Consider the following 15,816-nt stretch of genomic DNA (forward strand, 5'->3'; position numbering starts at 1 on the left):
TAATCGAAGGTCAGGGCTGAACTGCTTAGCAAATTACTACACAGAGTTTATATACCGGTGTGGTCACCACCGGTACTACAATATACAGTAGCCAAGAGAAAGTAGTCCATCTCTTAAGGTAGTCTCTTAAGGTGGTACAGGTTGCATACACAACAATTCCTCCCTTTTTAGCTTAACAGTATACATCCCAATTTAAACATAACATGGATAACATATATACAACTTCATGCAAATCTGTTCAAAGATTCAGTCTCTGAGGAGGCGGATAACATATATACAACTTCATGCAAATCTGTTCAAAGATTCAGTCTCTGAGGAGGCCTCCTGATCCGAGTTGGATAACGCCTTTCAGGGGTCTCTGGTTCTCGTTGCTGGGGTGACTCATCTAGTTGATCTCTTATGGATTGGACATCATCAGATACATTGGCGTCTGAGGTAGATGCTTCAGGTTCACTAACTTCTTCCACTGGTGTCTCTGTCGTAGTCATGGGTTCGACCCTTGTTCTCGATTCTACAAGTTGGTCAGCATGACGTCGTATTACGTTTTCACCAATATCTACCGTGTACATCAGGGGTCCTTGTCTGGCACGAATTTTTCCAGATTGCCATTTCTCATTCTTATAGTCCCGGGCTAACACTGGTTGTCCTATTTCGAAACTCCGAGTGGTCTTGTTATTTATATGCTGGAACTGTTTGTTTTCTACTTCCCTCCGCACATTTGGTTTTAACAAGTCCAACCTGGACCGCAACCTCCTGTTATAGAACATCATGGCAGGGCTTTGATTTGTCACTGCATGAGTGGCGTTTCGATATGCCATTAGGAAATTGTCCACCTTGTGTTGTAGTGGAATCTGGTCTTCACTCATGGCCTTTATCGCCTTTTTGAACGTTTGTACAAATCTCTCGGCCAACCCATTTGTAGCCGGATGATATGGGGCAGAGGTATAATGTTTCACCCCATTCTTCTTCATGAATTTCTGGAATTCATCTGACACGAACTGCGGTCCGTTGTCTGAACATATTTGTTCTGGCAACCCATTTCTTGCGAATATCGTTCTTAGCACTGTGATCGTCTTTTCCGAGGTAGTGGTCGCCATCTTAATCACTTCTGGCCATTTAGAATGTGCGTCTACCGCAATTAAAAACATGGAGTCCATGAATGGACCTGTGAAGTCAATATGTACACGTTGCCATGGGGTTGAAGGCCATTCCCATGGATGCAGCGGTGCAATTGGAGGTGCATTTTGAACTTTTTGGCACCCTGAGCAGCTTTTAGTCAGATCCTCTATTTGTTGGTCGATGCCTGGCCACCACACATAAGCCCTAGCAAGGCTTTTCATCTTGACTCCCCCCAGATGACCTTCATGCAGTTCCTTTAGAACTCTCTCCCTTAATTTAGGAGGAATAATCACCCGTGTTCCATACATCAATGTTCCTTGACAGACGGACAGCTGTTCTCGTCTGGCTGAGAATGCCGGTAACAGTGGTTCACCATGAGCTGGCCATCCTTTCACTGTCAATTCGTAGACCCGAGACAGTGTCGGGTCGTTCCTGGTTTCTCTCTCAATACTTGCATTGGTGACTGGTAAACATTCGATGATGGTCGAGTGAAATAGCTCAACAGGGTCAACTGTCGGTGCCTCTTCCGCTGTAGGTAGTGGCAGGCGCGACAGCCCATCAGCATTACCATGTTGCTTTGTACCTTTGAATTCGATCTGATATTGATGTGCCCCTAGGAAAAGGGACCATCTCTGGAGCCTCTGCGCTGTCATCACCGAAACACCCTTCTTAGGGTTAAAAATGGAAACCAACGGCTGGTGGTCTGTCAGCAGCGTAAACTTTTGCCCTTGCAGGTAATGATTAAATTTTTTTACTCCCCACACAAGGCTGAGAGCCTCCCTATCTATCTGAGCATAGTTGCGCTCAGCGGAGGTCAATGATCTGGATGCGAATGCGACTGGTCTTTCCAAGCCATTTGGCAACTTATGTGAGAGCACTGCCCCAATACCATATGGAGAAGCATCACAAGCTAACCGAATAGGCAGCGTTGGGTTAAAGTGAGCCAACACTTCCTTAGAGGTGATCAATGCCTTGCCTTTGTGAAAGGCCCGCTTACAGTCCTCGTTCCACTTCCATGGCACTCCCTTCTGCAAAAGAGCGTTCAGCGGGTGTAGCACCGTGGATAAATTTGGCAGAAACTTATGGTAATAGTTAATCAACCCTAGGAACAACCTCAACTGGGATACATTCTCCGGAGCGGGAGCCTTCACAACTGCTTCGATCTTGTCAGGTGACTTGTGAAGCCCCTCCTGGTCAATGACGTGACCACAGTACGAGATTTGCTTCTGAAAGAACTCACATTTCTGGTGATTAACTCGAAGTCCATATTCTTTCAATCTGTTGAGCACCTGTTCCAAATTTGCAAGGTGTTCCTCATCATCATTTCCTGTAATCAGAATGTCGTCCAGGTAACATTGTGTGCCTGCAATTCCCTGTAATACCTGCTCCATGGCCCTTTGCCAAATCGCTGGAGCCGATGCCACTCCAAAAACCAGTCTATTATACCGATATAAGCCCTTATGCGTGTTGATCGTGAGATACTGGCGTGACGCTTCATCAACTTCCATCTGTAAATACGCCTCCGCCACGTCTATCTTGGTGAAGTGTTTCCCGCCAGCCAACGAAGCGAAGATATCCTCAATCCGTGGAAGCGGATATTGCACCGTGTGAAGCACCGGATTAACAGTGATCTTGAAATCGCCACAGATGCGAACCTTCCCCGGTTCCCCTGGTTTGTTACTCGATGAACGCTTCATGACGGGAACAATGGGCGTGGCCCATTCACTCCAGTCCACCTTTGACAGTACTCCGGACCGTTCTAGTCCTTCCAGCTCAGCTTCCACAGCAGGTCGTATCGCATAAGGTACCGGTCTGGCTTTGAAAAATTTCGGATTTGCATGTTCTTCAACTTTGATGTTTGCCGTAATTCCTTTCAGTGTTCCCAGTCCCTGCTGGAACACCTCTTTAGCATCGTCCAATATTCTGGACAGTCGTTTAGGTTTGACATCTTCCTTTTTGCCGGAATCTACAGTTAGTGCTTTTAAGGAATGCCAGTCCATATTTATTCTCCTGATCCATTCCCGTCCCAGTAATGGTGGACCTCCCTCAGGTAACACATATAAGTCCATTCCTCGGCTTTCTTTATCCTTGTGGACCACCTTTACCTTTATCTTTCCAATGGGGTATACTCTTTGCCCCGTGTATGTTTTCAAAACAATCTCCGTATCCCTTAAGGGAATGTGTGGAAATAACCTTTTGTAATCTTGCTTATTCATGACTGTCAATGCCGATCCAATGTCCAATTCCATCTTCACTTGGACTCCTGCTATCTGAAGTGTGACCCAGATAGTTTGGTGGTCTGCTGTGTTACCCACATTATGTATTCTTAGACAACCCAGTTCCTTACTGCTGGAGTCTGAATCCGTCTTCTGTTCATCCGAACTGTTCTCTGTCACCTTGTATACCTTTTTGCACTTTTCCTGCGGTGACTTTTTGCTGCTGGTCTTCTTACCTGACCGGCATACTTTAGCTATGTGACCGAGCTTGCCACATTTTCTGCATTCCTGATTTTTGAACCAGCACTGATTCTGATCGTGCGTTGTCCTTCCGCAACGATAACACTTTACTGCACCCAATGCCATTTGATTGGTGCTGAGTTCCGATGACCTTAGTTGCATTTCCGCGGTGCCTCTTGCTGCGGCCTCGTGCGATGCTGCAATGGTGACAGCTTTCTCAAGCGTAAGGTCCTTTTCTTCTAGCAGACGCTTTTGTGTTCCTTCTTTTAATCCACACACGAATTTATCTCTCAGAGCATCTGCTAGTCCTGTACCAAACTGACAGTACTTTGATAGCTTACGCAGTTCAATTAAGAATTCAGCGTTGCTTTCCTCTTTCAGCTGCGTTCTGCTGTAAAATTTAAATCGTTCCGCTATCATCAGCGGCGTGGGGTTTAAATGTTCTTGCAGGATCATAACAATTTTCGTGAAAGTCTGATCCGCCGGTTTATCTGGTGTTATCAGATGCTTCAATAACCCGTACGTCTTCGCCCCCATTGAGTTTAATAATGTTATTGCTTTCTTATCATCTGGTACAATAAACTCCAATAAACTACATACGTGGCCCAATCTTCAACATCACTATCAAAAGCAGTGATGTTACCGTGTTTAGGCATCCTTGAATTTCCCAAGATGGCGGCTTTTCCTGCGCTTGTCTTCTTCCCCCGCCGACTACAATGGCGGCTTCCCGCGCTTGGCGGCTTGTCCCGCGCTTGTCTTCTTCCCCCGCTGGCTACAATGGCGCTGACCGCGCTGTTGCCGTTCTCGCCTCCCAGCGGTTCTTACTTTCCCCCGACGTTGCTTTTGCTCCCCCGCGGTTCTCGTGGGCATCAACGCTTCCCTCGTTGCTGCGCCTCTCAGCCCCGATTGCAGCCTGGCCCTTTACACCGGCTGCGGTCAAGTTCTCCGCGGTTCTCGTGGCCTTAACGCTGCCCTTGTCGCTGCGCCTCTCGGCCCCGATTGCAGCCCGGTCCTTTTCACCGGCTGCGGTCGAGTTCTCTGCCCTTTTTCCTCCGGTTTCCCTCCCCTTCTCCACTGACAACGCGGCTGACTTTCTGCCCGTGTCGCTAGATCGGCTTACCCACCACCGTGGTAGAAGGATGATCACTGCCTGTCGCTGATGGAGGACTTCGTGGTCAGTAATTTCCCCGGGTTCTCAATGCCTCCCGTGCGAATGCGGTGCTCAGCGGGATGATGAGGGCGGATGCCTCTTCTCGACACCCGTTCTGGGGACGAAGCTGCCTTGGATGCAAACTGCCGCAGGGTAAGATCGGACTCGTCGCCACTGTTGAGTCTGAGTGTTCCAGATATGCTTAATATAAATCACTGGACACAGATAACAAGAATAACTAAAACAGGTCTTTACTAATCGAAGGTCAGGGCTGAACTGCTTAGCAAATTACTACACAGAGTTTATATACCGGTGTGGTCACCACCGGTACTACAATATACAGTAGCCAAGAGAAAGTAGTCCATCTCTTAAGGTAGTCTCTTAAGGTGGTACAGGTTACATACACAACACTTATGAGGCACTAAATGAGGAGCTCTGCCTTCGAAGACTTTGGCCAGAATTTCAACAGGAAAGATGAGTGTGTTTGGGAATGGGTGGAAATTGACAGAGCGTCGGGAAGCCAGCTTCAATCCGCCGGCTTCCGCATTTAACTCAAGTGCGTTCGGCTGCAAGCAAGAAACCTCCTCGGGAGAGGTGGGTTAGCAATTTAGAGCGAGTTAAGAGGCTATTAAGAGCCTTTTTTACCTGGGGTTTCAAGTTTTACTGTGTGTCCACAGGATTCCCGGGCTTCCTGGACCTTGCCAGTGAAAGCAAGGCGAGAGCACAGCGGCAATTGAGGGGGCTGAACAAATGACAAGCAAAAAATCCGATAAGTACTGAGACCTCACGCCTGCTTGCTTGCCTAAGGGAAAGGCTTTTGCTCACACCACTTGTTCTGAGAGTTTGCTATCAGGAATTTGCAGGTGATTTCTACAACTTTGGAGGTCACTCTCAGTACATTGGAGATCACTCTCACTACATTGGAGGATTGTGCATCTGATCCCCACTTTACATCAGTCATATATCAGATCAGCATGGGTGCCGCTTATGCTGTTTCACCTTGGACCTCAGATGAGGACCAAGATGTGCACCAACAACAGCACCAGCAGGAGCAGCAGCAGCAGTAGCCTTCTCATAACCGACCTGCAGCTCCACAGGAGAGAGGGGATGAGCACAGGGATGCAGCTCGCAGGAGCGGTACCCCCAACACAAGGTATATAGGCAGAGGATCAGCTTCCTGGACATGACTGAACACCAGAGCCTCAGGAGGCTCAGGCTATCGCATCTGGTCATGGTAGACATTTGTAGCCTGCTGGAAGAAGACCTGTTGCCAAGTAGACCTCATGGACATGTGTTACCAGTGGCTGTCAAAGTGACCACCACCCTCAAGTTCTTCACCTCAGGCTCCTTCCAGGGATCTGTGGGAGATATTTGCAGGATTTCGTAGTCGGCCGCCCACAAATGCATCACCCAGGGGACTGATGCCATGTTTGCCAGGGCAGGCAGTTATATACACATTACCACTGATGAAGCCAGTCAGACTGAGCGGGTGCTTGGCTTTGTTGCTTTGGCTGGCTTCCCAGAGGTGCAGGACATCATCGACTGCACACATGTAGCTATCAAGGCACCCCCAGATCACCCAGGAGTATTTGTGAACCATAAGGGCTTCCACTCCCTCAATGTGCAGCTCGACTGCAACCAGAAAAAGATCATCATGCAGGCCTGTGCCAGATTTCCAGGGAGCTGTCATGATTCATTCGTCCTGCGCCAGTCCACCCTCCCTCAGCTCTTCGTACCTCCAACCAGACTTACCAGCTGGCTGCTTGGAGGAGGTCAAGCAATGAGGCTAAAGAGCATTATAATAAAAGCCACATGACGACGAGATGTGTAATAGAGCAAGCAATCGGGATGCTGAAGATGCGCTTCAGATGTCTGGACAGATCTGGAGGAGCCCTTCAATACGCACCAGCCAGAGCCTCCAGAATGATCATGGTATGCTTCGCCCTGCACAACAAAGTGCAGCTGCGAGGATTGGAGTTGCTTGAGGAGCAAGGCACAGAGCCTTTTCAGAGGAGGAGGAGGAACAGGAAGAGGAGGAGGACCTTGATGTGGGCATGGCACCAGCAGTGGCACACATTGCTGCCCGGGATGGCCTCATAATGGCACGATTTATTTAGGTTGCACCAGTGCACCCATCTGGCACCCAGATGCTGAACCCACTTTCCCCCGCCCCCCAATCACAAAGCAGTCCTACAATGACAAAACCACTCCTTTCATAGACACCCATTGCTCGCAGTTAAGTCATGTCTTACCATTCATTACAAGTGACAAGGCCACTTGCGAAGCAGCAGGTATAAATGGGCAAGACAGGAAAATGGTGCGAAGAAATAATTTTATGTGTCTCCAAATATCAACATAGCTTTCACAGTGCAACATTGCCTAATATACCCATGTTCATACCCTTTTGCATCTAGGATTCTTTCATCTTCCTCTTCCTACCACTTCTAAATCGTGCAACCCTGTAGCTTCAGCAGAGGTAGAGGCAGGCTGCTCACTTCCCTGCTCTGACAGCTGAGATGCTCTTGGCCAACGTCCTCTGGATTTTGGAGCCTGTGAGGGCCCCACCAAAGATTGCTCCTCCTGCACCTGTGCAGGGGCAGACTCAGCCATCGGGAGACGAGGTAGCATGCACAAATTTTTGAATGGGCCGCTCTTAAAGGGGCCACAAGGCCCCCAAAAAATTAGAGGTCACCGATGCCATCTTTAGGAGAACAGGAGAATTCATCCATTTTGAGATGACTCCGAGGCAGCAGAATGAAAGAGCTAGTCCTATCATGTTGCTGGATTTCCAAAAGTTCTGGGGCAGTAGACGACACTCATATTGCATTGTGTGCTCATGCTGTGTAGCCATTAAAATTCCTAAATTGAAAAAGATTTGACTCCCTTGGTGTTCAAATTGTCTACAATTAGCTGCACTGAATCATGCATGTCAATAGCCAAATTTGCAAGAAGTAGTCAAATTGCATTCAACATAAGGCACTCCAGACTCCCAGCTCTATTCAGAGAAATCAGTTGAGTCTTGGGATGACTTCTGGGAGACAGTGGGGGTGATTTTAACGACATCCCCTCCTCCCCACCTCCGCCCGGCCGGAACAGTGCGTGGAATGGGTTAAAATCCTCCAAGTCCACTTAGTCTGAGGCCAAATTAATCCCATCCAATGACGTTTTATCTTCGCCGACTTTGAAGTTAGCTGTGGCTAACTTAAATGTAAAAGTCGTGACCCGATGATGTCATCAGTGGCATTTTAAATTCAGGATTCAGGAGCCCACAGAAAATCATATCGGGAGTCACAGAGTGGTCAGAACAGGCCAACGTAAGTTAAGATATTTTACTTTTATGTGGAATCCTTGTAGGCCAGGAGGAGCAAAAGTGCTCCTTGGGCCTGCACGGCGTCATAAGGACATAAGAAATAGGAGCTGGAGTAGGCCATTTGGCCCTTCAAGCCTGCTCCACCATTCAACAAGATCATGGCTGATCTTCTACCTCAACTCCACCTTCCCGCACTATCCCCATATCCCTTAATTCCCTTTGTTCCCAAAAATTTATCGACCTCTGTCTTGAATATACTCAACGACTGAGCATCCACACAGCTCTCTGGGGTAGAGAATTCCAAATATTCACAACTATTTGAGTGAAGAAATTTCTCCTCAACTCAGTCCTAAATGGCCTACCCTTTATTTGGTGACTGTGACCCCGTGTTTTAGATTCCCCAGCCAGGGGAAACATTTTCCCAGCATTAACCCTGTCAAGCCCCTTAAGAATTTTATATGTTTCAATTAGATCACCTCTCATTCTTTTAAACTCTAAGGAATATATGTGAGAAGTCACACAACACCAGGTTATAGTCCAACAGCTTTATTTGAAATCACAAGCTTTCGGAGCGCTGCTCCTTCTTCAGGTGAAGTGGAGAAATGCATAAAGACACAGCTTATATAGTCAGAGAATCATGTCAGATGTTTACAGGTAACCTTTCCAACTGCCATTTATCACACCTCGGCAGAAAGATAATCACAGCAGTCAAAGGTGTGAATGGTGTCCAAACAGGTCAGTCAGGGAAACATTACATCAAAGAACAATGAGGTGGGGTCACAAGGGGTCAAATATTGCAGATGCTGGGGTCTGTATGAAAAACAAAAAAACAGACAAAAAACATTTTTTTTGGCTGGAAATCACAGCAGGTCCGGCCGCATCTGTGTAGAGAGAACAAGCCAATGTCGACTCGAGTCTGGATGACCCTGCGTCAGGTGGGGTTACATGTAGCGTGACATGAACCCAAGATCTCGGTTGAGGCCGTCCTCATGGGTGCGGAACTTGGCTATCAGTTTCTGCTCATTTGTCCACCCCAGTCCAACTCCGGCATCTCCACACTAAGGAATATAGGCCTAGTCTACTCAATCTCGCCTTATAGGGCAATCCCCTCATCCCAGGAACCAGTCTAGTGAACCTTTGCTGCACTCCCTCTAAGGCAAGCATGTCTTTCCTTAGGTAAGGAGACCAGAACTGTATATAGTACTCCAGGTGTGGCCTCACCAATGCCCCGTATAATTGTAGTAAGACGTCTTTACTCTTATACTCTAATCCCTTTGTAACAAAAGCTAACATACCATTTGCTTTCCTAATTGCTTGCTGTACCTGCATGTTAACTCTCTGAGATTCATGTACAAGGACACCCAGGTCCCTCTGAGTGCAAACATATCCCAATCTCTCACCATTCAAAAAATATTCTGCTTTTTTGTTTTTCCTACCAAAATGGATAACTTCACACTTCCCCATATTGTATTCCATTTGCCATGTTCTTACCCACTCAATCAGCCTGTCTATATCTCTCTGCAGCCTCTTTGTGTCCTCCTTACAGCTTACTTTCCCTCCTAACTTTGTATCATCAACAAACTTGGATACGTTATACTCAGTCCCTTCATCTAAGCCATTAATATAAATTGTAAATAGCTGAGGCCCAAGCACTGACCCTTGCGGTACCCCACTAGTTACAGTCTGCCAACCTGAAAATGTCCCATTTATTCCTACTCTCTGTCCATTAACCAATCCTCAGTCCACGCTAATATATTACCCCCAATAACAGGAGCCCTAATTTTGTGTAATAACCTCTTGTGTGGCACCTTATTGAATGCTTTTTGAAAATTCAAATACACTACATCCACTGGTTCCCCCTTAGCCATATTACATATTCTCCCTGCCATTTCCTTGTTGACCATTATAATTTCTCCTGTCTCTACCTCTAATGGGCCTACCTTTACTTTCACTAATTTCTTCCTATTTACATACCTATAGAAACGTTTACAATCTGTTTTTATGTCTCTTCCTAATTTACTCATATTCTTTTTTCTCTTTCTTTATCAATTTCTTGGTCCTCTTTTGCTGAATTCTAAAATCCTCCCAATCCTCAGGCTTACTACTCTTTTTGGCAACATTATAAACCTTCCTTTGATCTAATACTATCTTTAACTTCTCTTGTTAGCCACGGTTGGACCACTTTTCCTGTGGGGTTTTTGTGCCTTAAAGGAATGTATATCTGTTGTAAATTATGTATTATTTATTTAAATGCTAGCCATTGCTTCTCTACTGTCATACCTTTTAATGTGGTTTCCCAATCTACCTCAGCCAACTCGCCCCTCATACCTACATAGTTTGCTTTGTTTAGATTGAAGAACTGAGTTTTGGATTTAACTAAATCACTTTTGAACTTAATATAAAATTCTATCATATTATGGTCACTCTTCCCTAAAGGTCCCTTTACTGCAAGGTTATTAATGAACCCTTTCTTAGACCTCAGCATCCCCTGCCTTGCCTCTCCTCGCCCCGACCAGCATCGGCTCAGAAACCCTACCCCCCGCACTTAGCTTATGCTGGGGCCTGTTCCTTATTGAGTACAGCATCCTGAGATGCCATGGAGAAATGAGGTGCCTCCCGCAACATATCTTAGTGGACAGGTTGCTGTGATGTGTTCCAAGATCTGGGACTTACGGCCACAGTCGCACTTCGGATTGTCCCTCATCTTCCACTTGTGGAGCAGGTGGCTGCATTGTCCATGCCCTGTTTGGATTCGGTTGAGCGCTGTCCACTGTCTTCAAGGGAGGTTGAAGCCAGGGACCTCTGCTGTTGGGTCCGTGATGAGGTGTTGGTTCTTTATGTTGCATTCAGCCCACGATTCTGTCCATCTGGATAGTGGGTCGATACCAGCTGCATGAATATTGGCTGCTGTTTCCCAGAACGGCTGGCTTGATTTTAAGCGCTTTTGTGCTACAGTACATTCCTGAGTGGGTTTCTCACATCATGGTATGCTCTTCATATTTTCACTAATCAAAAAGGACTGGACACGGAATGGCAGGAGGAGTTGGGCTCAGATGCTGAGTAACCTGCATCTCACCATAAGGAAGATCAGTCGTTGAAGAACTCTTCTGTGTCAGCAGCCAGAAACTTTCATAAGGAGATCATTAATGGAACATTCTTTTTGGATTAAATTAGCACTCTTAGCAACATTCCATTACAACATCTTCCCAGCTTTCCTGCCAATTCCAATAAACTCCAAACATCTGTCTTTCTGACTCCAATTAACGACAATGTCACATCGCTCCTAACCGCCAAATCAAAGTGCAACGTCATATTTGTTGTTAATTTTTATACTTCATAATTGATAGATATTTTAAATCTCAACAAAAGGAAAATCAAAATGATATCTGGATTTTTAATAGACTAACCAAACTACTACTTCTGCAAAAGTTACCTCAACAGTCACTCTCCCACATCCAACTTCATTCTCCAGTTTACATAGGCACTCTACCTCTTCCAAAACCCAGTTCACAGAGACACTGCGCCATATCATAGCTAACAACCACCCCATTCACAGAGACACTCCCCTCCAACTCTCCCAGTTCATACTGGTACTCTTACCCTCCCACCTCAGTTCAACCTGACACTTCTTTCACCTGTCATTCCCGCTGATATGTCTCCTCCCCCTGCAATTCAACCTGGCACTCATTACCCCCGCTAACCCAGTTTAAGTTGGTACTCTTCTTCCCCCCACCCCCCCACAACCATTGAAGGTGGCACTCATTTTCCCTTATTCGAGCTGGCACCCTTCTTCCTCCCCAGTTCAAGCTGCTGCTCTACCCGCCTGCTCTCCTAGTTCATCCTGGCATTCTTCTTCCCTCAGTGAATGGTGACATGCTCCCTCTCCACTCTCTCTGAATTAATGCTGGCACTTTCCTTCAACTCCCAGCTTCTGTCCACTTTCCTTTCTCACTTTGTCTCCCTTTCATTGCCATCCATTTGCTCCCTTGTTTCCTTTCATGACTTGACGTACGCTTCATTTATACCGATATTTAATTTGTAATGGGGACCACTTTCTGAAGCAGTTACTCCTACAGCTCGACATTGTGGATAGAAGTTGGATCCATTTTAAAACAACAATGAACAGCAGTTTAACAATTTGCTGTGGCCAGTATCTTCCCTGGTGGTTGGGGAAGGTCTGTACATGCAGGCCAGCAATAGCAAAACTGCTTTGCTGACCGAATTGGAGTTGGCCTGAAATGCTTCATCAGTTCAGCCAGCTAGCAGCTAAAAAAATGGCGCTTTGCAATTCATTGTTCCCTTTCTTTACCTCAAGTTAATTTATGGGATCTGGTGGTGAAGGTTAATTCCATCAGTTATATTGGAAGTAATTAGCACCTTGCCTATCCTCCTGTTCCACAAATTGTTTTCATCGCTTAGGTGGTCCTTTGAAGTTGGTATACTCTCCTGTTTTGCCTTAATTCTTAAACTATAGAGATGAGTTTATTTATTATGATCCAATTGCTAACATTAAAATACCTAGCTCAGCATCAAAGCTTTCCTCCTGACATGCCATGGACAAGGATAGGAGACTTGCTTCAAGTACAAAGAAATCCAACAGCCCCCCAAGAACCAGCAATGAGCAGGAAACATAGTAAGAGAAATACTTTTTAAAAATTATATTTGTGGTGAATTTTTATGCATAATGAGGTAAGAAACATCAGTGCATGGAATCAAGATGACCTTTCTACTTTGGGACCCAGTTCTGGGATCAGGATAATCGCACATCAATTCAGCATGGTCATGTGCAGAATAAAGTACAGTATCTTCCATTTTATGGAACATCTACTTGAACCTCAACCTCAGCTGACACCACTATTACACCAGTGTGAATTTTTCTGCTTTCACACCAACCATCCTTTGAGTTTTAAGCTCTGGTTACCATCTTTTAGGTAATGGATTGGGAGTATTCCAACACTTATTTCACTTAGAACTCTAACAGCTAGCTTTCATCCTATTAGCATGGTCTGGATTTGAACTTGGGCTGCAAAGGGGAGGATAGTGTGAAAAGGATCAGTTACAAGTTTCAGAATGCTTAATTGCCACTTCAGGTGTTCTGTGAGCAGCAACTGCTGGTGGCCAGGTTCATTGGGAAATGGGGCTCAACAGATGGAAAAAAGAAAAAGGCATCCTTGGTAGGAGGCTTGGTAGGTGACCAAAAGCTTGGTCTCATAGAAACATAGAAGATAGGAGCAGGAGTAGGCCATTCAGCCCCTCGAGCCTGCTCTGCTATTCAATGAGATCATGGCTGATCATCCAAACTCAGTACCCTGTCCCTGCCTTCTCCCCATATCCCTTGATCCCTTTAGCCTTAAGAAATATATCTAACTCCTTCTTGAATATATTTAATGAATTGGCCTCAACGGCCTTCTGTGGTAGAGAATTCCACAGGTTCACCACTCTCTGGGTGAAGAAATTCCTCCTCATCTCAGTCCTAAATGGCTTACCCCTTATCCTTAGACTGTGACCCCTGGTTCTGGACTCCCCGACCATCGGGAACATCCTTCCTGCATCTAGTCTGTCTAGTCCTGTTAGAATTTTATAAGTTTCAATGAGTACCCCTCTCATTCTTCTAAACTCCAGCGAGTAGAAGTCCAATCGACCCAATCTCTCCTCATACATCATTCCTGCCATCCCAGGTATCAGTCTGGTGAATCTTCGCTGCACTCTCTCCATGGCAAGAACATCCTTCCTCAGATAAGGCGACCAAAACTACACACAATACTCAAGGTGTGGTCTCACCAAGGTCCTGTACAACTGCAGCAAGACATCCTTGTTCTTGTACTCAAACCCTCTCGCTATGAAGGCCAACATACCATTTGCCTTCTTGACTGCCTGCTGCACCTGCATGCTTGCCTTCAGCGACTGGTGCACAAGGACACCCAGGTCTCGTTGCACTTCCCCTTCTCCCAATCTATTGCCATTCAGATAATAATCTGCCTTCCTGTTTTTGCCACCAAAGTGGATAACCTCGCATTTATCCACATTATACTGCATCTGCCATGCTTCTGCCCAATCACCTAACCTGTCCAAATCATACTGGAGTTTCTCGGCATCCTCCTCACAGCACACACGCCCACCCAGCTTTGGGTCGTCTGCAAACTTGGAGATATTACATCTAGTTCCCTTGTCTAGATCATTAATATATTTTGTGAATAGCTGGGGTCCTAGGACCGATCCCTGTGGTAGGTACCCCACTAGTCACTGCCTGCCACTCGGAAAAAGACCCGTTTATTCCAACTCTTTGCTTCCTGTCTGCCAACCAGTTCTCTATCCAAGTCAGTACCTTGCCCCCAATCCCATGTGCTTTAACTTTACACGCTAATCGCTTATGCGGGACCTTATCCAAGGCCTTCTGAAAGTCCAAATACACCACATACACTGGTTCTCCCTTATCTATTCTACCAGTTACATCCTCAAAAAATTCCAGTAGATTAGTCAAGCACGATTTACCTTTTGTAAATCCATGTTACATAGAAACATAGAAGCATAGAAGATAGGAGCAGAAGTAGGCCATTCGGCCCTTCGAGCCTGCTCCGCCATTCAATGAGATCATGGCTGATCATCCAAATTCAGTACCCTGTCCCTGCCTTCTCCCCATATCCCTTGATCCCTTTAGCCTCAAGAAATATATCCAACTCTTTCTTGAATATATTTAATTAATTGGCCTCCACCGCCCTCTGTGGCAGAGAATTCCACAGGTTCACCACTCTCTGTGTGAAGAAATTCCTCCTCATTTCAGTCCTAAATGGCTTACCCCTTATCCTTAGACTATGACCCCTGGTTCTGGACTCCCCGGCCATCAGAAACATCCTTTCTGTATCTAGTCTGTGCAGACCTGACAGAATTTTATAGGTTTCGATGAGATCCCCTCTCAATCTTCTAAACTCCAGTGAGTATAAGCCCAATTGACACAATCTCTCCTCATACGTCATTCCTGCCATCCCAGGTATCAGCCTGGTGAATCTTCGCTCCCTCCATGGCAAGAACGTCCTTCCTCAGGTAAGGTGACCAAAACTGCACACAATACTCAAGGTGCAGTCTCACCAAGGCCCTGTACAACTGCAGCAAGACATCCTTGTTCTTGTACTCGAACCCTCTTGTTACGAAGGCCAACATACCATTTGCCTTCTTAACCGCCTGCTGCACCTGCATGCTTACCTTCATCGACTGGTGCACAAGAACACCCAGGTCTCTTTGCACTTCCCCTTCTCCCAATCTATTGCCATTCAAATAATAATCTGCCTTCCTGTTTTTGCCACCAAAGTGGATAACCTCACATTTATCCACATTATAGTGCATTTGCCATGTTTCTGCCCAATCACCCAACCTGTCCAAATCGTACTGGAGTTTCATGACATCCTCCTCACAGCATACCCTCCCACCCAGCTTTGTGTCGTCTGCAAATTTGGAGATATTACATCCAATTCCCTCGTCCAGATCATTAATATATATTATGAACAGCTGGGGTCCTAGGACCGATCCTTGCGGTACCCCACTAGTCACTGCCTGCCACTCGGAAAATGACCCGTTTATTCCAACTCTTTGCTTTCTGTCCGCCAACCAGTTCTCTATCCAAGTCAATACCTTGCCCCCAATCCCATGCGCCTTAATTTTGCATGCTAACCTCTTATGCGGGACCTTATCGAAAGCCTTCTGAAAGTCCAAATACACCACATCCACTGGTTCTCCCTTATCTATTTTACCAGTCAAGCATGATTGACCTTTTGTAAATCCATGTT

Source organism: Somniosus microcephalus, chromosome 3, assembly GCF_052327205.1.
Source record: "Somniosus microcephalus isolate GS21.2 chromosome 3, FLI_Smic_1.0, whole genome shotgun sequence".
In the NCBI taxonomy this organism is placed as follows: Eukaryota; Metazoa; Chordata; class Chondrichthyes; order Squaliformes; family Somniosidae; genus Somniosus; species Somniosus microcephalus.